The 23,481-nt window shown below is 42.2% G+C and overlaps 1 protein-coding gene across 2 annotated transcripts in view; it reads right to left on the bottom strand.

Annotated features, from left to right (window-relative positions):
- BCAR3 (BCAR3 adaptor protein, NSP family member) overlaps window positions 1-2,443 on the bottom strand; it is a 99,603-nt gene extending 97,160 nt beyond the window's left edge. The window contains exon 1 of one of the 2 annotated variants that reach the window (XM_048497504.1): window positions 2,195-2,443. The gene's annotated coding sequence lies outside the window, so the exon portion shown is untranslated. Of the gene's footprint in view, window positions 1-973; window positions 1,004-2,194 lie in introns of those variants that run through there. The other variant, XM_048497506.1, reaches the window with a different exon arrangement.
- Window positions 2,444-23,481: the final 21,038 nt, after the last annotated feature.

Genomic DNA, 23,481 nt, shown 5'->3' on the forward strand with positions numbered 1-23,481 from the left:
TGCCCCCAGCTGAGCCTTATCCAAAATACTGCCAAGGCCCCTTGGGCTCATTTGGTAATAGAGTAATCTGAGCACAACATCGAAAAGGGGGGGGGGGATTCTAAAGATATACGAATAAATCAGAAGTTTTTTAAAGGATTTTTATTGGCCTGTACATTTCAAACAAAGCTTACTTCACAGGGGAATGCTTTGTACATTCAGACATCAATGCCAGTTGTGTCTGCAGAAACAAAATCAGCTGGGATGTCCGTGGGCAAATTCCATGGCCTCTCTACTACCATAGTAACTGTTTTTGTTTTTTAAGAAAAGAGAAACTCTTACAAGCTGGCATTCCATTAAGCAAATCTTTCTGATAATAACCTTTTCCAAATCCAAAGGTAACCTTTGCACAAATTAGTTGCAACTGAAATAGTAAAAATCCATAAACAAAGCACAGCAAGTGAATACCTTAAAGGCTTCTGGGTGAGCAATTTACTCCAGTTCTACATACAAAAAAAACTTTAAAAGCTTGTATTATACTGGGTAGCTGGTTGGTGCAAGAATGATAAAGGCAACTGGCACTGAAAAGAACCACACAGGTAACAAATCATAAAAATCAGAATTCTAAAGATTCCAGAAAACCATCTGGTCAAACAGCCTATGCTGAAATACGGGATCTGCCCCCTGCCATGTTGTAATATTACTTTTAATTTTAAGATACTACCAAGCAAACTTTACAACAATTCCTTTACAGTTTTATTTACTTGTCTTTTCCAAAAATTGGCAAAAATAACCATGAAATGATTGGTAGCTATCTCTGGCAGTAATAAAATTAATACATTTCATAATTTCTCTTATTCATCAAATCTTTTCAAAAGAATCCATTCTTATAAGTTTTATTACCTTCATAATGCTAATTGGAACTAGCAGCACACATTATTAGTCTTCGAAGAAATTAGCCTTCAGAGGGAAATTAATATGCATTTATACTTACAAACACTAATATGGATCATAATTCCCATTTTCACTTGATGCATTGAAAGGATAAGAGTCTGTATTTGTCCTTTTGCAATTGAAGATAATATGGCATTGTATAACTTTAAGGAACAGTTAGCCTACACTGAGTCATTTTCTGTATCATCCCAGAGTTACACTCAAAGCTCACTGAGTTCAACTGAACTAGAAGGACTTAATTATGTTAAAGATTGCTCTGTTTGAGCAATAAAGGAACTGCCTTCTAGAAGAATTAAGATTTGGGGAATGCGAGTTCTCTAAAACTTTTGAAGGCTCCATCACAGTGTGAAAGCGATTCCAAACCAGTTGTATTTATTTATTTAGATTATTTATATACAACTTTTTGCTTCAGGATTTAAAGCAGTTTACAGGTTATAAAGTCAGCACCCAGCTCAAATAAAAATATCATCTAAAGCTGAAACGTTTTAAAAAATCATTAAAGCCCCTTTCTAAACAAGATGTCATTATTGTTGGTCAATTACAGAGATGGGCATTCATACAGCTTATTTCAGTCTATGAGCTGTCTAAAGCCCTGTGGCCACATCAAACAGTGCCACAATTGTTTTCCCACCTTTTTTGGCAGGGTGTTCTTTTCTGGCTACAGCAATAGATAGGCATATCAATAGTACTGCTATAGCGCCAATCTTAGAATGATTTTTAAAAAATCGAAACCAGAACACTGGGGCAATCCAGAAGCACAAGGAAGAACTGAAAATAGTTGAAACTAAATTTTAATTAACAATGGCAGAAGCCCACTATGCAATGAGGTCACAAGTGGCTACTTAGGTTAAAAAAAATCGATTACCAGCCAGGAGCCAAACCTGTTGTCTCTGAACTGACACAAAAAATCAGTTAGCAGTTCACTGCTCAGCCGGATTATAAAGACAGTTTGAGAAGAACCTAAGAGTGAAATCTTACACACATCCCCTTGGGAGTAGCAAAATCAGCAGAACTAAAAAAAAAAGAATCAGGATCAGGGCATAGTAGCCTCTCTGCACCTACAGCTCTGCAAGAGCATTGCTGCTTTTTCAAACAAATACATAATGCAATCTTCTCCACAGCCGACTGATTTTGCTCCCCAAACTGTCCTCACTGCAGAACTTATCCAGCCCCCCGCCCTGCGTGCAGAGTTCACCCCCTGCCCCGTTCAGTTCCGATTCCTGGGATTTCTCCCCAGGCAAAAAGGACCGATCGCTCTTACCTCGGGAAAGGGGATGGGGGCAGCAACCGCTGCAGGAACCACGAAGTTTTGGCCACCCACCAGCGCCGCTCGCCAGGCGCGGCTCCTTGGCAGCCGGCTTGGTTGGGCGCACCTACACAGCTTGAGCGGCGCAAAAGTCTTGTTGCATGGTTCGGTTTCTGACGCGGCCAGGCAGGAAGAGTTCACAGCTGAACGACCCCGGGTTGCGTGCAGCGCACCAGGCAGCTGCAGACACGGCGGAGAGGGAGGAGGACAAGACCCACAAAAGGCAGGCACCAGCATCTAGAGTGATTTAGTGCTCTTCAGCCACACCCCTACGTCGGGCTCATTCAGGCTGGAGTTGGCGAAGCCCCCTGCATAAAAGCTATTTACATGTGGTGACCTCCCATTGCCCTTTACGAGAGTTGGGGGGTTTTTTTGTAGAGAACTTTCCTTCAATCCGCCTATAATTTTTTCCTGGAAAAGCAATCCCTTAAAAGTGATGATTAACCACTTCCTAAACGAAACTGTGTGCGGCAGATTCAAGTCAGGCTATAATTAGAGCTAATTTCATTAGGGAGGGGGGTTTCGGAGACCTCTCCCCCGCCTCTCTTATTCACCTCCAACCGCCTGCGCTTTTATTGTTGAAAAAAGGGTTCAACGAGACAGCCAGAGAGCAGTTTACCTTCAAATATACAAGGATCATTAAAACAGCAGGTGAGGAAAGTAATAAACAAACAGCTTGAGTTTGTTCCTTCCTTGGATTAAGGAACAGAACTGTTTGTACCACTCAGCAAACATTGGGTATCGGATTTTTATCCTGTCCTTTCTTCTAAGAATTCAGGCTGTGTTCTTCCCCTTCATTTTTTTCCCTCACAACTTCTTTGGGAGATAGGATAGGTTGAGACTGCAGCTGGCCAAGATTACTAAGACTGATTCATGTCTCTGTGAAGATGTATTTATGTTATGTATAGAACTCATTTCTCACTTGGACTCAAGACGGATTATTTATAGTACTTATATCCTGCTCTCTCTGATAGTCTCAGAGATGCTTCCAACTTGTCAATAAAAATATGTACTATACATACATATGACACCCTTACAACTCCAACTGATGGGGAAACAGTTTAAAACTCAAAATGTTTTCCCCCAACTCTCCTACCACACAGTTGTGCCAAAACAAGAGGGGAGGGGAGGTCAGTCAAGATGGATTGACCTCATTGCTGCCTTAAACTATAGGCCTGGTGGAACAGTTCTGTTTTACGGCCTGATGGCATTGAGAGAGATCCCGCAGGGACCTGGTCTCATTGAACAGAGTGGTCCACCAGGTCAGAGCTGAGAAAGCAGATTGTCGTTAGCAGTGTGTAATGCTCTTTGGCAAACATATTGAGAAAGATGGTTCCTGCAGGCATAATGGTCCCAGACCATAGGGCTTTAAATGTCAGTACTAGAGCCTTGAACCTGATTTGGTACTCCACCTGGAGCCAATTCAGCTGGTACAGCACTATTTGAATGTGGACTCTCCACAGTGTCCCTGTAAGGATCCGTGCAGCTACATTTTGTTTCAACTGGAGTTTCTGGATCAGACCCAAGAGTAGCCCAGCACAGAGCGAGTTACAGTAACCCAATCTGGAGGTGACCATTGCATTACACTGAGTGAGTCAATTCAATTGACAGGATGGGATATTCAATAAACAATGCAATAGGATTAGGGGTATAGAACCAGTCAGAAGTCTAAAAACAGAACTGAAGCAAAGAATAAGCAGTAACAATACACATTAAATGATGCAAAACTACATAGTAGAATCCTAGTTTCAGCATGCTATGCACAGCAGTATAGACCTTAGCCACTAATAAGTTATCTGAGGCTATTGCCTGAATAGATTATTATTCTATTCTAAAAAATATTGCCTGCATAGAAAAGCTCTCTTGAATAATTCAGTTTTGCATAGTGGCAGGAAGTCAGGAGTGGTATTTGAACACAAGTTCATTACACTGGCTCATTTGATATCCAATAAGGCTCAGTAACCAATAATATTGTCTGCTTACCACTAGTCACATTATTTATTTATTTATTTATTTATTTTATTATTTAGATTTTTATACCACCCCATCCCCGAGGGGCTCTGGGCGGTGTACAACATAAAATACAATTAAAACACTAGTTAAAACAATTTAAAGCAGCGATAATAATAAGAGGCGTCCAGCAACCCCACTTTTAAAAATCCTCCCTAGGAGGGAGGGACGGTGGGTCCCATTTGTTGGAGTGGGGGGGGGGGCGCCATCAGTGGCTGGTCCCTCAAAAGGCCCGGCGGAACAACTCCGTCTTACAGGCCCTGTGGAACTCACCAAGATTCCGCAGGGCCCGGACAGTTGGAGGAAGAGTGTTCCACCAGCCCGGGGCCAGAGCCGTAAAGGCCCTGGCCGCATCATCGAGGGGCCAGGGACCACCAGCAAATTGGTCTCCGCCGAACGGAGAGGCCGCATAGGGACGTATGGTCAAAATCCATTGCAGGGATAATACTGCCATTCATTAGGGTAAAACAGCCAGCATTGAATGACAGATTTTGGGGTACCAGTAAGGACATCAGATTATCAATTACATATTTACCATTAGAGAGCATAATTTGGACTTCTCTCCTCTGGTACCAAAATTTCCATGGACATTTTGGACCCAAATAACTAATCCAAAGGGTTTGACTTGCCCAATAGGATTTCTGCTTCCCCTGTCTTTCCCAGTAGATTCCTCGTCTTCCCCCAGTATCACAAACTGGTTTTCAACCGTAGTTTGTCATGTAGATTAGGAGTCTGCCTGGTCAGAAATTTGAGTTCAAAGTACTCATTGGTTTATAAAACTGTTTGCACAGCACCACAGATCCAGATCAGCATTGCTATTGTATGGAAAATGTCCTTACATACCTTAAATAGGTAACATTATAATTAGTTGCAACAGAGGCTGGGCTATGAGGTTCTTTTTGCTCTGGATTATGTTCCTTTAAGATTATAAGGAATCTGGTGACCATCCTAACTGATGTTCTTAAAGAGGCCCTTCACAGCTATCATCAGTGTAATCAAAGCTGCCACTTTGTTGTTACCCCAAACACTAAATGTTCTCTTTTGTATTTCTGGCTGGAGCAAGAAAAGAAGACCCTGTCATGGCAGTTCCTGCCTGTTCCCCCTGCAATCCTGTTGTTCTCCTGACTTGCTGACTGTGCAGGATGCCCAGAGATCTGCTTGCCACAGCAGGTGTGTGTGGGGAGAGTGTTGTAGACAGCAGGCCCATAAAGGGAATGAATACAAGGGAACACTAAAGAGCTGTCGCTGCTTTTTGTCATCTGGACATATAAAGCACAACATCTGGCCTCCCAGGAAACCTACTGGAACTGACCTATTCCTACACTTGAAAGTAAACATGGTTTGAACTTGCAGCCTGTGTCATACTCTCCTCACACTGCATTCACATCCCAGAAATGTTTTTGACATGATTCATAGGCATGAGAAGTATACGCATTGAAAAGAAATGACAGGGAAAGGGGATGCAAAGCTTGTCTATCAAGAGCCAAGATCACTTGATTCTAAGAAACAGTGAAGCAGGAAGCTTGTGTTCCATTTCCTCTTTTCCTGTCTTCATTGAAATTAAGTGGCTGTGGGAGGCAATCACCATCCTCCATGGTATCCAGAGACAGGGACCAGCCATCCTCCATACAGAGGAGGCTCAAAAAGAGAAAAATCTTATGTATATTTTGCTATGTCTTGGATCACACAGAAGACGTGTTGTTAAGAGTCAGTTCTTTTTAGAATCCCAATATTTAAAATTAAAATGTTACATATGGCTGAAAGCAACACAATAAATAGTCACACATGCATCCTTTTGTTCTTTCAGTAGCTAGTGGGTCCCTTATTTACAGTACATGTCTATGTGAAAATAATCCACATAACTTTTTTAACACCAGAAGAAAGAAACATTTATTTTGTGGTTTAAAAAAATGCCATAAACACTTCTACACACAAATAAGGCAAATGATTTTTTAAAATTAATAACTGAATCATGATCTTGTTCATTCATAAGACCTGGGAGAGATATAGGAGCCTTTCAGACAGACATGCATTTAGATAAACTGGAATATTAACCCAGAATGTTTATAGGATAAAGTGTACACTGAAAGGGAATGTACAATAAATACATAATGCAGACAAGGCAAGATACATAAGAATTTTGGATAATTGTGTGGTTCACTTCAAATAACCTTCCATTGTCTTCTGATGCAGTAGCAAGTAAAAAAGCTCCCATATGTGTGGGCTTTGTGGAGAGAGAACCAAGAGGGCTTTGTGGAGAGAGAGCCAGTGTGGAACAACACTTATTTTCAACATTTTCTTGACTGTAAACATAGGGAGAGAGATTTTAAATGTTGTGTCTTATATTGCTATCAACTGACAAAATACAGAAAAAAAAAGAATTAATGTGAAGAAACATCTTCTGCAATAGGAGGCACAGTGGATTTATAAAGTTAAAGTCCCATACTCCTGGGGGCTCAATGTGGAATTAGATCTGTCATGTTATTTATAGGTATGCTTGAAACATTAGTGTCATAGACACTCTGATTCATACAGCATTACAAATTATTACTCCAGCACAGTATTGTTTTAGGATTTTATTGATTCATAATGAGTTTGTATTGGGTGATGATAGGTCATTTTAATCTATGCCTGTAACAAAAAGGGGAAAATTAATTAGTTCATATACATTTTAAATTCAATGTTAGCATTTTCCTTTAAATGGAATAGAACAGATCTTGCACCTGTTTCCAAATAACTTTAAAGGAATTCTTTGTTGGTTCCTCCATTTAAGCATGATATTAAGATTTCTTAGGCAGACCAGGGGTATATGCATTTGATTGCTTGTAAGTAAGTTTATTTTATATATTATCTATACTGTGTACAATTTTATACATTGTTTAAATATATTTATTATCTTATAACTTTTAGTGATTTAATTGATTAGAACCCTGTTTCTGTACAGCATGACACACATTCCATTGAGGAAGGATTTCCCTGCGGATTATTATGAATTGCTTTTTGGATTGGAGATGGTGAATGAATTCATGGAGACCACACTTTTGAGCTGCAGCATATCTGCTGTATAACCAGGAAAAGTACATTGGAAAAATCTACTACAATTTGGGAGTTTCTATTTGTCTGGAATCTGGCAACCATGAGATTCTTGTTTCCTTTAATAGGATTCATGAGTCCTTATTTACACTTGACTAAGCAACTATGGCATTTGCACTTTAAGACTCTCTATACTCAGTGGTCATGAAGCATCATATTGGAATTTGAAGAACTGTGGTGTTTGCTTTTAATACCGGGTGATTCTAGAACCAATGCACCTTAAGACTCTTGATGAGCATTGTGTCATTGTCATTTTAAGATGCTTGATGTACACTGCATCATTGCCATGATTGCTTGAGAGATACTTTGTGCATTTATAGTTTACATTTTTGGAGCTTGCCTGGGTCAGTAATATGTTTGCATATATTTTGGGTGGGGGATTTGCATGTTTGCACTATATTCACATTATAGGCACTTGCACTTTGAGTATTACATTAAATGTGAATTGAGAGCTTGAGGCCAGCCTTTTATTATCAGCCTAGGCACAACAGCTTAGTTTGTATTCTGTGTTCCCTGAGATATGTTTTGTACTCTTGACTAGATATGATGGCACCAGTTGACAGCACAGAAAGTAATCATCTGAATACAACTTTCTCAGTATATATAGGTGTTCTTATACACTTACTAATGAAAGCCCCAAAATTTGCATACATACAAATGGCTGTAGCCTTTGTTCCCAATTCATTATCACAGATTCAGAAGAAGAGTTAGTTTTTATACCCCCCTTTTCTCTACTTAGAGTTTCCGAGCGGCTTACAATTGCCTTCTCTTCCCCACAACAGGCACCTTATGAGGTTGGTGTGGTTGCAATAGTTCTGAGAGAACCATCACCTGCCCAAGGTCACACAGCAGACTGCATGTGGAAGAGTAGGTAATCTGGTTCTTCAGATTAGAGTCTGCTACTCATGTGGAGGAGTGGGAAATCAAACCCGCTTCTCCAGCTTAGAGTCCATCACTGTTAACTACTACACCTTACTGGCTCTCTCACATACCTTTTAAAACATTTCCAAGTAGGAAATGAAATATTTCCTCCATAGAGTTCCACACTGTTTTTGTTCCAAACTGTAGAGTTCCAAACATTTTTTCTGAAATCGCTTTTACAACTATTCTTTTGGCTGAAATGTTTCCAAGCTGGCTTCCCTTGCAGTGCAGTAAAAACCAGCACATTTCTCAAGCCCCTATTCCCTTGCTCAACTTCTACACTGGAGCCTGGCCCACCATTTTTTTTTGGTGTCCCTCGCCTTAGTCCTTTCCCCCTCACCTCTTGGTTTACATCATTTTGTGCATTTTATATTTTGGCTATTTTTCTCAGTCCTCTCCACCTCCCATTTTCTTTTAAGTGCAGGTAAATTTACTCACAAGTAAACCCACAATTACATGAAGCAACAAGTCAACAGATTTTCTTCCTGTAGTTTCATTTCTGCATGGGTAAATTTACCTGTGAGTAAACCCACAGTTACATGAAGCAATGATTCAACAGATTGACAAGGCATCAAATCAATGGATCAGCCAAAAGAGAAAGAGAGAGAGAGAGAGAGAGAGAGAGAGAGAGAGAGATGTTTGGAGGAATGCAGACAAATTGTGAGTGCAGATAAACATCGTGGTAAAAGGGGATCAAAAACATTCTGGAGACATTCTAAATTATTTGTGCGGAAAAGGCCTCAATCAGGCTGGTTCTCTGTGCACCATGCTCTTCACTCAATAATGATCATTTCACTACAATGGAGGAAGCAAGTAGACACATACCTCTTTATGGCTAGGCATATGATACATTGCCTGAGCCAGGCAATCCATGTAGTGATGCCTATGGTTTGAGAGCCAATTGGCACAATCCATCCTCCATCATTAAAGGAAAAGAAAAATCATACAAATTATGTCTAGCGGTGCACAGACTTACAGATGAAGCACTCACCTTACATAATACTTCAGATGCACTATGGGAGTTGTGAACATAGAGATGTCTTCGTTTTTCCTGCATAGAATATGTGAACCATTCCTATGCTAAGATGTTCTGTGTCTGAAATGTGTATCAAAATAAGCCATCACTTACATTTCTGGCACTCCTTAATTTTCAAAGACTTGAACATCAAATTTGCTCCGTTTTCAAGGTTATGTCCCTTTTCTATTAACTTCGCCAAATTCCCACAGTACAAGCTCAGATAACTTTCCCTCTCTTTTCTGCTTGAACCTTGGTATTTTGCAGCTGTGTTGTCTTCTATAATCCCACAGAGTTTTGCTAACATTATTCTCTTTCTTTTTGACCTGAGTTCATAAACCAGGAGCTTAAGGGCTTTGCTGCTACTACATGTATAATAGTTCTTTTAGCTAGCAAAGCATCTTTTCAAATAGAACAACAGTTTTTGGAGCAATGTTGGTTCCTACATTTTGACTGCTGTAAAAAAATAAGTGTTATAATTCCAACATCAATTCCTTTCAATCTCTCTGATCCTCATAAAAAGGCACTGCTGCAAAAAAGAAATTCTTAACTCAACTGAACATATCTCATTCATTTCATAAGATTTCTGTGCTCAACCAAATGTTTACAATGATTCTGCTAACCAAAATGCGGGTGGCCGCAATCTATGAATTTACAGCATATATATCATGTGATTACATTCCATTGTGACTTAAAATTATCAAACCTATATAAAAGTTGGTTTATCCAGACAATAGTAGTTGCTCGTAGTATTATGAACCATTCCTTTACAAGGTAATATGCTTTTTTACTCTTGTCCATTTTATTTACTTAAAGCATTTATACTCTTGCCTTTCTCCCTGACAAATGGGCTCCAAGGCAGGCCTGTCAACGGCTAGTAACCAGTGGCATAGCACCCAAGGGGCGGTGTGTGAGTCTTGCACCGGGCGCATGCTGGTGCAGGAGCATCTGGGAGCGTTCTGGGGGTGGGGCGGGGGCACAGGGCACACACAGGGCACAGGGCGTAGGTTCCCCTCGCTATTGCTCTGCTAGTAACCAATAGGGTTGCCAACAGATGTGTGTGTGGGGGAGGGGGAGTCCTGTTTCTTTAATAGCGGCTAAATATGCGGAAATGGAGAAGTTTTTCATGGCATGGAGGAAAATAACATCCTATTAAATCTCTGTTAAAGCAATAGGACATTTTTCTCTGTACATGTTGGCATTCCTCCTAACAACTGTGAGTTATATCTTACTAATCCCCCTTTATAGATTAATATTGTTGTTCAGGGATAAAGCACATCTGCATTTATTTCCACACTTCACACTGAAAACCTGATATTACTTAGACAGGTTAAACACCTGCTCTTAATAGCTGAGGAGGCATACAAATTAAAAATGTGTCTTATTTAAATAATGTAGCAACTCATGTTCCAGGATATGTCAAAAAGGTAAAGTGAGAATGTGAGAGGATTCTGTGACTAAAATGATGTTGTTTGCCACTTAGAAACTGTTCCCACCCACTCAGATTCAAGCTGCATTCATAGAGACTGAAAGTGCCAATTTTGTAACTCCCCAAATCAGCACTGTACAGAAGTAACAAACTCCCAGCATTTTGTATGGGATTAGACTTGTATTTCTGAGGCAGCAGCAGATGTAGTGCTGGTGTTTCCAAGCCTCTTCCTCCCCCTACCCCACCAGTTCTGATTATTAGAGCTGATGGGAGGGGAAATGTGACAAAATTAAAACAGCAGAGATATTAAAAAAAAAAAAGGATTGGCCCTGGGTAGTGTATTGTTTTGATAAATCTGTTGCTTTAATCTGGACCAGTGTTAGACTGCCTGAGTCCACTCCAGGACTTGGCATAGGCAGGAACAGGAGAAAAGGAAGTTGTATTCACTGTAGCTCCAGATAGGGAAAGAGTTGGAGTTATTAAACTGTGCTTCTGTTTGAAATCATGCCGCCTCGTTCTGCTGTCCAGCGTTAAAGACACAAAACTGGTGCAGGAATAATTATGAACCTCAACGAACAGGACAACTACAAAAAGATCAGCAGAAACTAAGAGACAACATACTACAGAATGTTTCCCCCCTTTTTCAAACTTCAACTGTTTTCCCCAAAGAACACCTTTTTACTCAAAAGTACTTACCCTTGTTGGCTACTGAACCAGCCATAAGAGCTTTTGAGCTGAAATACTTGCATCCTGCTTGCACAGATTACATGTTATTGGATCATTTCAAGTACTGCAGCAGCCGTTGTGAACACTTTCTATCCTAACAGCTGCAGTCAGGCCTACAGAGTATATTTCTACTGCTTTTGAAGTAGCAATTGTGTTTTTAATGTGTTTGCCACATTTTTTTGAATTTCTAGTCCATGAGTCTAATAATACATTGAGACTCCGGTGGTAACACTGGCTTGAAGGGTTGGAAAATTTATTCCTTGTAATGAAAAATGATGACCACACCATCAGAAGGGCAACATTATTACATTTTGCTGGTAGTGAAGTGCATCAGATTTTCAAACCATCACCTGATACAGGAGACAGCAATGATTACGAAAAAGCAAAATAAACACGTAACAAAAAATATATACTTTGAACATATACTTTCCAACAGGCATGCCAAAAAGAAAGTAAATGAATAGATAAGTATCATACCAGCTAATGCCACCTTGCATACTGACCATGAGATAGGCACAAATAATACAAGGATGTTCCTTAGCCAAACTCCAGAAGCAAATTTTACAAGAACATCAGATAACTCTTAGTAAAATCTTAAGACATAATTAGCTAAGGGTGGCAATGACTCACTGCTTACCAATTGCCACATTTTTCATCCCCACGTTCCATTCCCCCGCCCACTCAACCCCTCTGCAAGAACAAGCAGGGCCCACTGGATCAGCAGCACCAAAGTGCCTTCCTGTCTGGCCCGGCAGCTTCCCCCTGTCCCACCCTCCTGCCATCCAAGCCAGGCCCGGTGGGGCAGCAGTGGCAAGCAGTCTTCTCACCTGGCTTGGCACCTTCCCTCCAAGTCCCCCAGTCCCAGCGGGGCCATGGCGGCAAATCACTTTCCTGCCTGGATCAGCACCTTTCCTCTCAGTCCCCCACTAATCCCTCCTCCACCAAAAACCAGGCCAGGCCCAGTGGGCCAGCAGCAACAAGTGGCCATCCTGTCTGGCCCAGCACCTTCCATCCCAATCCCTCCCATTCTATCCCTCCAAACCAAGCCAGATTCAGTGGGGCAGTGGCAGTAAGCTGCCCTCCCGCCTGGCCTGTCACAAGCTCTCAAGTCCCCCACAAAAGGAAGCTGGGCCCATCCCCTTTCCCCCCCATTGCTGGCTCGCCCACATGGTCGGCACCCAAGGCCCATCTGCAAGGATGGTGAGCAGTGGCAGGAGTGGGCAGGCAAAGGAGCATCAGCCTAGGGTTAGTGCAGACCTTGGGCCTCACTGCACAATTAAACATTTTGGGTAGACCACACCTCCATAGAGGCCAGCTCTACCCATTGCTTCTTAACGGGAAATAACCAGCCCTCCGGCAGGCCGGTCTACCTGCAATTGAAAGTAATGGCTACACCTATTCTGTGCTGAGGCTAGATCTATATATTGTTTCATAATGGGAGGTAGAGAAGCACTCAAGGGGGCTGGTCTACCAGCCTTGGCATTTTGGCAACAGATGAAGGGGCCGGGGGGAGGTCACAGGGGGCATGGGTGGGATGGAACAGGCAGAGGATGGGGCCCGCCTAGTCCTCTGCCTTTCAATGCATGTAGAGCCAATTTTATTTAGTACTGGATATTGCATGAGCAAATGAAATGTCTAAAAACCATGTTCAGGTAATAGAAGATGGGAAATGCTCAGCACAAAGAGAAACTACTCATGCACTGCAGAAGCAGTCCAACAAGAACCAGTAAAGATGTCTGTAAGGTGGCCAAAACATTTCTTGTGCACAACAAATGGTTTTGAAGACAACACAGATAACCTAGATAGCATTAAAAGCACCACAGGTAGTAGGTACAGCTTATTGCATTGTGTGTTTGCATTCAATTGATTTCCTTCAAGCACAACATATAATTATTTTGTAAGTCCTGCTAAACAAGCAACCCAATGAGATGGTTGTTTTTCTTCTAGGTCAGATGTAGCCACTGCTTCCTTAGCATCTAACCTGATTATTTCAGAATTCTTTCTGCTATCTTTTATTTATAAACTAGAAGGGCCATTTAGCAGTAAATCTTCACTTTCACTATGCTGTACCTCATCACCAAGCAGGTCACAGGCCACAGAGCAGCAGAGAGAGGCAAGGGCAATTATTTCAAGCTAACAAGGCCTTGGCAGCCAATTCTTACAGTCACAGTTTTATAAACACAGCTGATCTTAGAATAGCGACTTTCCACTTTCTTCACTTCCTTCATAGAGCAATCTGAAATATTTATTTTTTCTTGGTTCATTATTTTTTGGACCAAATGATCTGAAATTGAATCACACTGTATTCCTCCTTTTCAAAATTAAAACATGTAAATAGTGTTTTTTTTTAAAAAAAAAACACCTTTCACATATATTCATTTCTATGCCAGCCTTCAAATGCATCTCAGGGGGCCTTTCCCCACTTACCGTTTGCTGCGCGCTACTCTCAGCGCGAGCGATTTCCGCTTCGGGGTCGTGTTCCCCACTGCCCTGTGAGATGCCGTTTCTTCAGCGCCAGAAATGACGCGCGCTGAGGGGACGTGAGAGCGCAGAGTCGGGGCGGCTGCGTTGTTGCTGCCCGGACTTGTGGGGAGCACTGCTGGACCACGTGCTATTTGGGGAGAGTAGCACGCAGCAAACGATAAGTGGGGAAAGGGCCAGGGTGGGCTACAACAGTCTAAAAATGCTTCCCGCATTACAATAAAAACAATATCATATACAGATAAAAATTCCTAAAAACATAGCTAAAAATACCTAAAAGTATACCTGTGGAATTTGGAATGTAGACAACCACTTTGGCATAGCAATTAGGTTTTCAGACTAGAAGCTTCCTATAGGGTTGCCTCCTCCCAACAGCTAGAGCTGGGAACAAACCAGCAGGAGCCAAACAGGTTCAAAAATCTTGGTTCTAAATCCAATCATTGTTCTAGGTTCACTACATTACAACCATGTCTTGGTTCAGTACAGCAAAGGCCGAAACAGAGCAAAAAAGATGCCTGTCTTTATTTTGCTTTGGAAGCTCAAGAGAACTAATCTACACAAGCAAAGTGACCAGTATTGGCCACTACCAATACTAATACTGAGGGTTCAGTATTTCATGACTGGAAAGTGGCAAAGAGTATTTTTCCCCAAAAGGTGCAGAAGATCAAAACCAGTAAGTGCAAAAAGGATTCAAAGTCAAGCTGACTCTAAATGTATCTAGAACCTAGAAGTTCTTCTTGTAATTAAAATCAGCATTCTAGACCCATTTTCTCTTGAGGAGATAATAGCTTATTTATGAGACTGAATTTTGAAGTGGGTGCAGGAAAGGGGGAATGCTGACGGCCTGGCTTATTTGTGTCCCATTAACAGCACCTTAACATGTAAAAATCAACAAGGAGAAACATTTTGTAGCATGGAAGGAAACATTATCACTTGTTAATTCATGTAGATCCAACAATAATAACAGGAGTCAGATCAAAAGTTAGTGACCTAGTTTTGGAGTAACTTCAAGATTAGACTGAGGGATGGTGATACTAGAAAATCAGTTCCTCGATGAAGACGAAGTCAAGGAGACGGGAAGTTAAATAAAAGACTGAAAAGATATGGCAGCCAAGCAAAGCCTTATTTAAGACTGGGAGCAGAAGAACCTATGTTAGTGCACCTGTCTAACATTCATATATTGATGTGACTTAAATCAGCCAACTCCTTAGCAATTATGACAAAAAACTGAGCAAACATCTGTTCCTGGGTTTTTACAGCTATACAGTAAAATAGGGGGGAGGAGGGTTGTTCTAAAATGGTAGAATTTTTAAGTGACAAACTGTTTGCACAAATGAAACAAGAAAACAATGTGACATTCCAGGATCTTTCAAATGCTTAAAAACAAGTGTTCCCATAATAACGGATCATGTTTCCTTGCTCCTAGACACAGCACTTTATCCAAGGCAGACACAAAATGAAAACACAAGACCAGATTACAGTTATTAGTTCCCACTGTGAAAACAATAGTCTGCAGTCACACTTAACTGACAGAGCCGGTCTGCTGGAAAGCAAAATTCCTAGGCCCCTTGAACATGATGGGCCAGGTTCATCACCACAAATTTAAAATGAGGAATACATGTGGTTTACCTCATTCTACATCAATTATTCACTAGATATAGCTGAGGGTGACATTTAAATATAATAGAGAGGAAACAGGTAGTAGAAACTGAACTTACTATAAACTCTTTCTGGAGAAAGAAATGCAGAGGACTGTTTGTAATGTAACATTTTCTTCCTGACGTGGTAGGAAAGTATTCCAAAGACTGCATCAGTTAACCAAATTCATGCTCCTTCAAGTTGTAGCAAGTTGTAGTAACAAATTCTAGCCAGACTGACATCATGGGAGGACTATTTACATTTATGATGCAGTTTCCTGGTACCATAATTAAGGCTGGGCAGCAGGGGGATTGTGTGAAAGGGCCAGGGTTAGGCTTTATAGGAAAGGGATAGGCCATTGCCAGCCCAGAGCCAAATATTGTGCCCTGACAGTCCTCAACCCCTCATTTCCCAATATACAAATGTGTCAGCAGCTGTAGCTACTGTTATGAGACTTGTCATTTAGTCCATTTTATAGTGGTGGCAGTGGAATTCAGATGGCACCACTCTCTCTTCCACATCCTTCCAGCTGTGAGGAGCAGATAAACGGCGTAAATAAGCAAAGCAGGAACCAAGAAGCATGCAGCTTTCCAGTTTCACAGACCCATTTCCCCCCATTTCTCATTATAGGGTTGTCAGGTCCCCATTGGCGATCAGCAGGAGATGGGGAGTAGGGTTGCCAGCTCCAGGTTTTGGGAAAGTCCTGGAGATTTGCAGATGGAGCCTGGAGAGAACAGGGACCTCTGTGGGGTATGATGCTATAGAATCCATCCTCCAAAGCACCCATTTTCTCCAGGGTACCTGGTCTGTGTAGATTGGAGATCAGCTATAATCCCCAGAGAATCTCCAGGTTTCATCTGTAGGCTGGCACCCCAATCTCAGCAACTCCTCAAGCCTGCATCTATCTATATCTCTCCTCTTCATATACTGTCATTTATTATTATGGTAGATTTCACAGCTGCCAGATCTTTAGCTGGTTGTTGACCTTCATTACAATTCGAGCCTCACCCAGAGGCCATTATTATTATTGTTGTTGTTGTTGCTGCTGCTGCTGCTGCTGTTGTTGCTGTTGCTGTTGCTGCTGTTGTTAGCAATAAACAAATGACTCACATTGCAATGCACCACAGTATCAATGGGCCTGGTACAGATATGACATTCCTAATATCTAATAACACTTAAAGAAACTCAGAGTGGACTATAGGTTTGTACATTCTTTTACTTAGCCTCTTTCTCTATTTGTTTGCAAACATTTTTGTTCTTTCCTTTAGCCATGGTTAAGAGTTCTTTCCTTTAGCCATGGTAAATGTGGTCTACAACCACATTAATTTCCCCCTATGACTAATCTTTTCTATTAACCAGGTTTTGCAAGCCACATTCAAAGCCTGATTGAAATCACAGCTAAGATGGGAATACTCATAAGCATTATGTACAGAACATAGGTAAGCCTTAACAACAGTTAAGGCAGTCAGAGAAAGCAGTGGGTATTTTAAGAGTGTAGTTCTACAGCTCTTTCTCAATGGCTTCACCGTGATTAGATTAGAGATCAAATCCATTGTACTTACACTATACCCCAAATGTTGCAACTGGAGTTCCCGTTTCCTGGCACTGTTCCCTACTGGCACTGTTCCCAGCTGGCACTGTTCCCGGCTGGCATTCAGTTGGGTGGTGGGGTAGGGTTGTCAGGTCTCCCTGGACTCTTGCAGGGGGTGGAAGTTTAGGGTTGCCTGATCCAGGTTGGGAAATTCCAGGAGATTTGGCGATGGAGCCTAGGGAGGACAGGTACCTCAGTGGGATACAACGCCATTATGCCATACATTCCCCCCTCCAAAGCATCCATTTTGTTCAGTGGAACTGATCTCTATAGTCTGGAGATGATCTGTAATTCCAGGGGATCCCCAAGTTCCACCTGGAGGCTGGCATCCCTATGACAGAAGAAAAACAGGAATGTTAAATGGCAATCTTCCGACACCATGATGTCCCCTCCAGCTACATAACTGGATGTAACATCACCACATCATGGGTCTTTCTAAAATTCACCCCAAAATAATTTGGGGTTAAACCTAGATAATCCCACAATGTTATGAAGCCAGGAGTGATTACTACAGCATCAAAACTGCTGTCCAGGTAAGTTCCGAGACTCTCTAAAAGTCATCCAAAAAGAATTTGAGGTGAAACCTAGCTGATCCCGCAATGTGGTGACACCACTTCTGGTTATGAAGCCAGAAGTGATTATTACAGCATCAAAAGATTGCTATTCAGGTAAGTTCTTCCCTCACCAGTCTCCCAGGGGTTGCCAAGGGCTGACAACCCTACTTCTACCTCTCAGTTGCCTGAGACAAAATAGTATACTTTTGTGAATTCAGAGAATAAGCTGAGGCTGAACTGGGCCTATATATTTGGTACACACAAACACTCACACATGAATGGGTGAAGCTGTCATTATACTGAACCAGACTATTGATCTGTCAAAGTCAGGTACTGTCTACTTCAACTGGCAGCAGCTCTCTGGGGGTTTGAGCAGAGTTTTGAGCATCTTTTGCATAATCTACTATTTGATTCTTTGAACTAGAGATGCCAGAGATTGAAGATGGAACCTTCTGCATGCAAAGCAGACACTCTACCTCTGCCCTTCCCTGAGCACAAACCTCATGAAGAATTTCCATGCCAAATCAAAGTTTCATGGGAAAAGAATATTGTGTATAACAAAACAAAACACTTTTGATAAGGTTTTAATTGCTGAGGCACATATTGGCATCTTTTTTGCTATGATTAAACATTTTCTTACTTCTAAAACATTCTCCCTACATTCCTTCTGAGTTTGTTGATCCTAAACTGACATTGAAGCTAGAGGACAGAAATGTTTGTACAGAACAAACCTAGCTTGAGAACGCTGGGTTTTATCTTCTTGGTTTCAGCTACAAGATATACAATCTTTAGTCCATGCATTATCCAAATAGCACAGACAGAAGACTGAATTGCTGATAGAAAAATCTTTGTCTACAGTTTGCACACAACCAAAAGAAGTTGAAGATACAGACCCAGCATTCATTTTTTCACCAATATGAACAACAATTTGACACATAAAATGTAAAACCTTTATCCACAAGAATGACAATTTGCATTACAAATGGCTCACTTCCACATTAACTGCTACCAGAGGCTTACTTTAAAAGCACAACATATTCAAAAGACAACTTAAGCCTCAGGTTTTTTGGAAAAGATTCTAAGTAGAATTTAAGAAGTAGGAAATGAGTGTTGCTTAAGGATCACTGATTGTTGTTATGAAATGAAACACAATTGCAGACCAACAGAATGTTCCAAGGGTTGTGGGTTTTTTTGTTGCGAATCTTAGGCCATTTCTGCATAGCCAATTACAGCATTGTGCCGTCAGTGTTATTGGCAATGCTGCAGCAACGGAGCATTCGCGTGGGCTCCGTTGACAGGTAGTGCATTGGCTGAACCCTGGCACTTTGCATGGCTGCACTTTGCAAACAGCATTCTTTTCCCCCTAGGGTAGACATCACAGGCGGTCAGTGCCAGGATTGGCCAGTGTGGGCCTCCATTGTGGGGGGCGGGCTCTGCGGCACCAATTCCTGGCAGGCGCTTTGCATGACGCCAACTGTGGAACGCCATTGTTGAAATGACACGCTCAATGAGCAACTTTCGAATAAACCATTGTGGGCCCGCTGAAGCATTGCTACATCGCTGCAGCGTCGTTTCTGCAGTGATAGCCATGCGAACTCCCCACCTGTAACACTGTTTTTACCGTCCTTTCACTGGTTTTTTTTTTGGCGTGTGTGGAAACGACCTTAGAGAGGTTTGTAAAGCCACAGTTTAAGAACCCTTGTACTCACCTCTTTAGGTATTAGTCCCCAATTTATCAACAATTTATAAATGAGGTCTCTCTAGGCAGAACATTATGAGGGCGAGTGCAGATTTGTAACATTTTGCTGCTGTCAGAAAACTAATACAGGGGTTTGCCTAAAATAATCTGGATTAAAAGAATCCCTGGGACCAAACACTTTCTTAAAAATGTGTGGTCTTTTCTGCACAACTTGTTTACTACAAATATTACTGCCAAATTCTATGTATTTGTCTTTGAATCCCACATGTTTCCCCTGCCATTTGGCTCTGGCAACATTTCTCTTCATTTTTCCTCCATTGTTTTCCCTAGTCAGCTTCCCTTGAGCATGCTTCCCTTGAGTATGCAATCATGTTGAAACAGGCTTTATTTCTCTGCCCCACCAAATACCTGGCACTTATCTGTGCCCCCTATGTAGTTGCCCAATCTCCTCTTCAGCCATTTTCTCCTCCCCCATCCTCCAATTTCTACAAGAATTTTTCTTTGTCATATCAAACTAGCAATGTAATGCTGAGCTAGAGCTTGAGCAATTAGATCAGTTTTGTCAATTTCACATGGAGCTTGTGAAATTAAGATTGAGGCAAAAGAAGCATCAGCTTTGTCAGTTTCATCAGCATTGACAGTTTCAAATAGCAGTTGTGAAGTTAATGTTCAGGCACAAGAACCAGGGGCAATTGGATCAGCTTTGTCAATTTCATATTGAACTAGTAATGTAATATTAAGGTGAAGATACACTGTGTTGTGTCCCAATTAGGAGCAAGTGAAATTATCAAAATACTGCCACAAGTAACCATTGTACTTTACTGCAGCTCTAATTTCACCCCAAAATGCATTTTTGGTTGTGTTGGGGCTGGGGCTATGTGTTTCTGTTTCTTTGGGCATGCTGAACAAAAAGAGTACACTAATTGTATTTTGGGATATATTTTTACCCCAAACCAAATTCCAATGTATCTTGGGCTGCTTCCACAGAAGAACTTTTTCCTGGAGTGGAACAGAACATACCTCCATTTTCCTAGAGAGTCCACAATGGTGTGTTCTTTGAAGCACAACTTGTGGGCTCCAGGGTGTTTCCCTTTAAGACAGAGTAAAGGAAACCACCTTTGCCCTCCCTGAAAGGGAAAACAATAAAATGGCGGCAGGTAAAAACTCAGCCTACAGCCAGTTTGTTGGGGGTAGTGCAGTTTAATTGCTTCCACACTATTGCTTCCTGAATAAGACAAGACATAGCCATAACAATATATTCATGTATTTGTGTACATACATACCAGGAACCACAGAGGAGAAAGAATGCAGGGTGTGAGTTACCTTCTTCCCTATGGTAGAAACTGAAGAGGATAAAGGCTGCCTCATTCCCTTTCCTCACATTACCAAGTCGACTGCAATCTGCTGTGTTTTTCACAGCTAAGTTCTTCTGACCACCATTCCAAGAGAAGTTGGAACCAACCAGGTCATGATAAATTCCTTCTCTTTTGTTCTTCCAGGGATGATTTAAAGGCCCATTCTTCGGAATCTCCTTTCTTGTAAGCAGGTGCACATCAACTGTGCTTTCTATGAAGAGTTGGTATCTGAACTCTGGGGTCATAAACACAGATTGCACCATTTAATTACTGTCAACACATGGCCAAGACCACCTGCAAGGGATTTCTGTATTAACTTGTATCACTCCAGAAAATCTGATTTGCTTTCAAATAACTTGGTAGACAAAGGAGGTACTTTAAGGAGCCCTACTACCATTAAAAAAAGATTCCTCTAGTTCAATTAGAACAACACATGAACAGCTGGAATATAATGATAGCTTTATCTGTTCTAAAATGCTAAATTGTACCATATATAATATCATGTAATACTATAATGCATATTTGCAATGCATTTTAGTGGGTAATGTGTTGAGTTTGGGTTTGTGATTCCCAGTTCAAATCCTTGCTTAGCTATGAAGCTCTATGGGTGGCCACTGGGACAAATTGCTATGCTGCAACCTGATTAATATTTGATGGTTGGTGAGAGACTGTCAAAGGCAATGCTAAACAGAGTTACATCCTTTCAAGTTCACAGAAATAAATAGACTTTGCCGCTTCCTTACGGGCCAAAAGCGACAGCGTGGCGATGGCGTGCATGGGGAGTGATGCGACATCTGATACCAAAAGCGTTCACACAGACAGGCGGAGCTGCGGTGATCGCATGGCCCGCGAAATGTGGACGGTTAGCGACTGAAAGCGCTCTTGGAAGCGGCAGTCACCAGCGGCGTTATGCCTGGGCGCACTTGCAAAGCCGTGCAAGGCTGGACGTCATGCCTTGCGCGGCAGTGCGATGGGACAGCGTGGACTGCCCTGATGTCACGCCCGATCCCCCCATCTGTCAGTGCCTCCCCTCCCAGCTACTGTCGGTCCCAGTGCATGGGTCTGGGAAAGGTGCCCAGCCATGCAGGGGAAAAGCACCAGGGACAAGCGTGTTATTGTGTGTGTGGGGAAAGGTGACCCAGCTTGTCAGCGCGTCTGGCGGTGCATACCATTTTGAAGGCGGCTCCTTGCGGTATTACGCGCCCGCGAGTGCGGCGTCGATCGTCACAGGGGGGGGGGGAAAAGAGTGGTTTCCAGCGTTTTTTCTACGTCACAGCGTCTTAGCGCCCGGTTTAGCAGTTTCGGCGGGCGTCAATGCACCTCGCCGCTTCTTGGCGTCGCGAACGCTTGGCCTCACCATTATGGCGGTTCTTTTACCGTTTCCACGACGTCATATTTCGCCCGTGCGGAAACGGCCTTAGAGAAGTATAACTTTGCTTAGGACTGGATAAGGCTGCTTCCACACAGTTGGGATTCTCCAGGTTGCTTTCACTGCCAATGCAAATGCAGAGGCATGTGTGTTGCTGATAGAGTAAACTGATGATTGACACGGAAGGCCTGACCTCTCCCAACAGTCAGGCTCCTTGTATGGACTGGTGCAGTGAGCATATGGGTAGAGGACGGGGAGATAATAGAGATGGGTTGCAAATGACAGGGCCCCTGAAACACACATCTTGCCCATTGGTAGAAATTTCTAGAAATATTTAGCTAATATCATATAACATGTGGATTGGCAAAAGTGACTGGAAAACGATTGGTTACGCTTCCATGGAATTCATATAAACAGGTTTCGAAACAAACTAGCTGTAGAGGCATGTAGGTAGTGTGGTTGACTGGCCAGGATTCCTTCACCATATGTGCACCTGGCCAGATTAGAGTCTTAACCACTACACCATGCTGGCTCTTATCTTTGTAATTTAAGTAACTGTATGCATCTTAACAATAGAGGGGGGTTCTCTGGAACAGGGAGCCATCTGAATGTCTGCAACAAAACACAACTTCTAGACACTGTAAAACTGTTTACAGAAGAATGACCTTAGGCCCTGGACAAACCCATTCCACCTAGGATGACGCACTAGGCAACTAAGAAGAAGCAACTAATTCCTACCTTGCTGGCCCCTCAGGCAAGGGTTCTGGTAAGAAAGCACTTCTGTTATGCAAGTCTTCCAGTTTGCAGTCTGGTGAATTCGACTCCTTCCACAGTGTGAAAAAGGCAGAGTAAATTTCCTGGAAACATGTTTCAACTTAGCACTTGTTACCATACTGCCCTGACATAGCCGGGGGAGTGCTTATTCACAGGTATCCCTGCCCGTGTGCCAGCCTAAAGGGTGATGCTGGCATTGCAGAGATAAATCTCTGGCAATAGCCAGGTCTACCTACAAGGAACTTCCAGGAATTTTTTTTCTTCCTGTTGTCATGCTCTCAGCTTGCTTGCCATAGCAGCACGTTTTCAGCTCCACAGCCAAGGAAGAATGTGTCCTCAACATGATACAGTAGCCTTGCTGAATGGATACTATTTCCAGCCACAAGAGGATTGCCTCCCCTGATTATCTTACCCCAGATACTCATTTCTGTAAATAATTTCTCCTGACCACCTTAGAATGCACTCCATTGTTTCTTGAACAATCCATCTGGACATCTCCCCAAGATCATCCTAACACCCCCCCCCCCCCGGCGGTTCTTCACCCTATAAATATCCTACCCTCCAAAGGGCCAATCGCCCAGTGCCAT

This window comes from Sphaerodactylus townsendi, linkage group LG05, assembly GCF_021028975.2.
Source record: "Sphaerodactylus townsendi isolate TG3544 linkage group LG05, MPM_Stown_v2.3, whole genome shotgun sequence".
Taxonomy (NCBI): domain Eukaryota; kingdom Metazoa; phylum Chordata; class Lepidosauria; order Squamata; family Sphaerodactylidae; genus Sphaerodactylus; species Sphaerodactylus townsendi.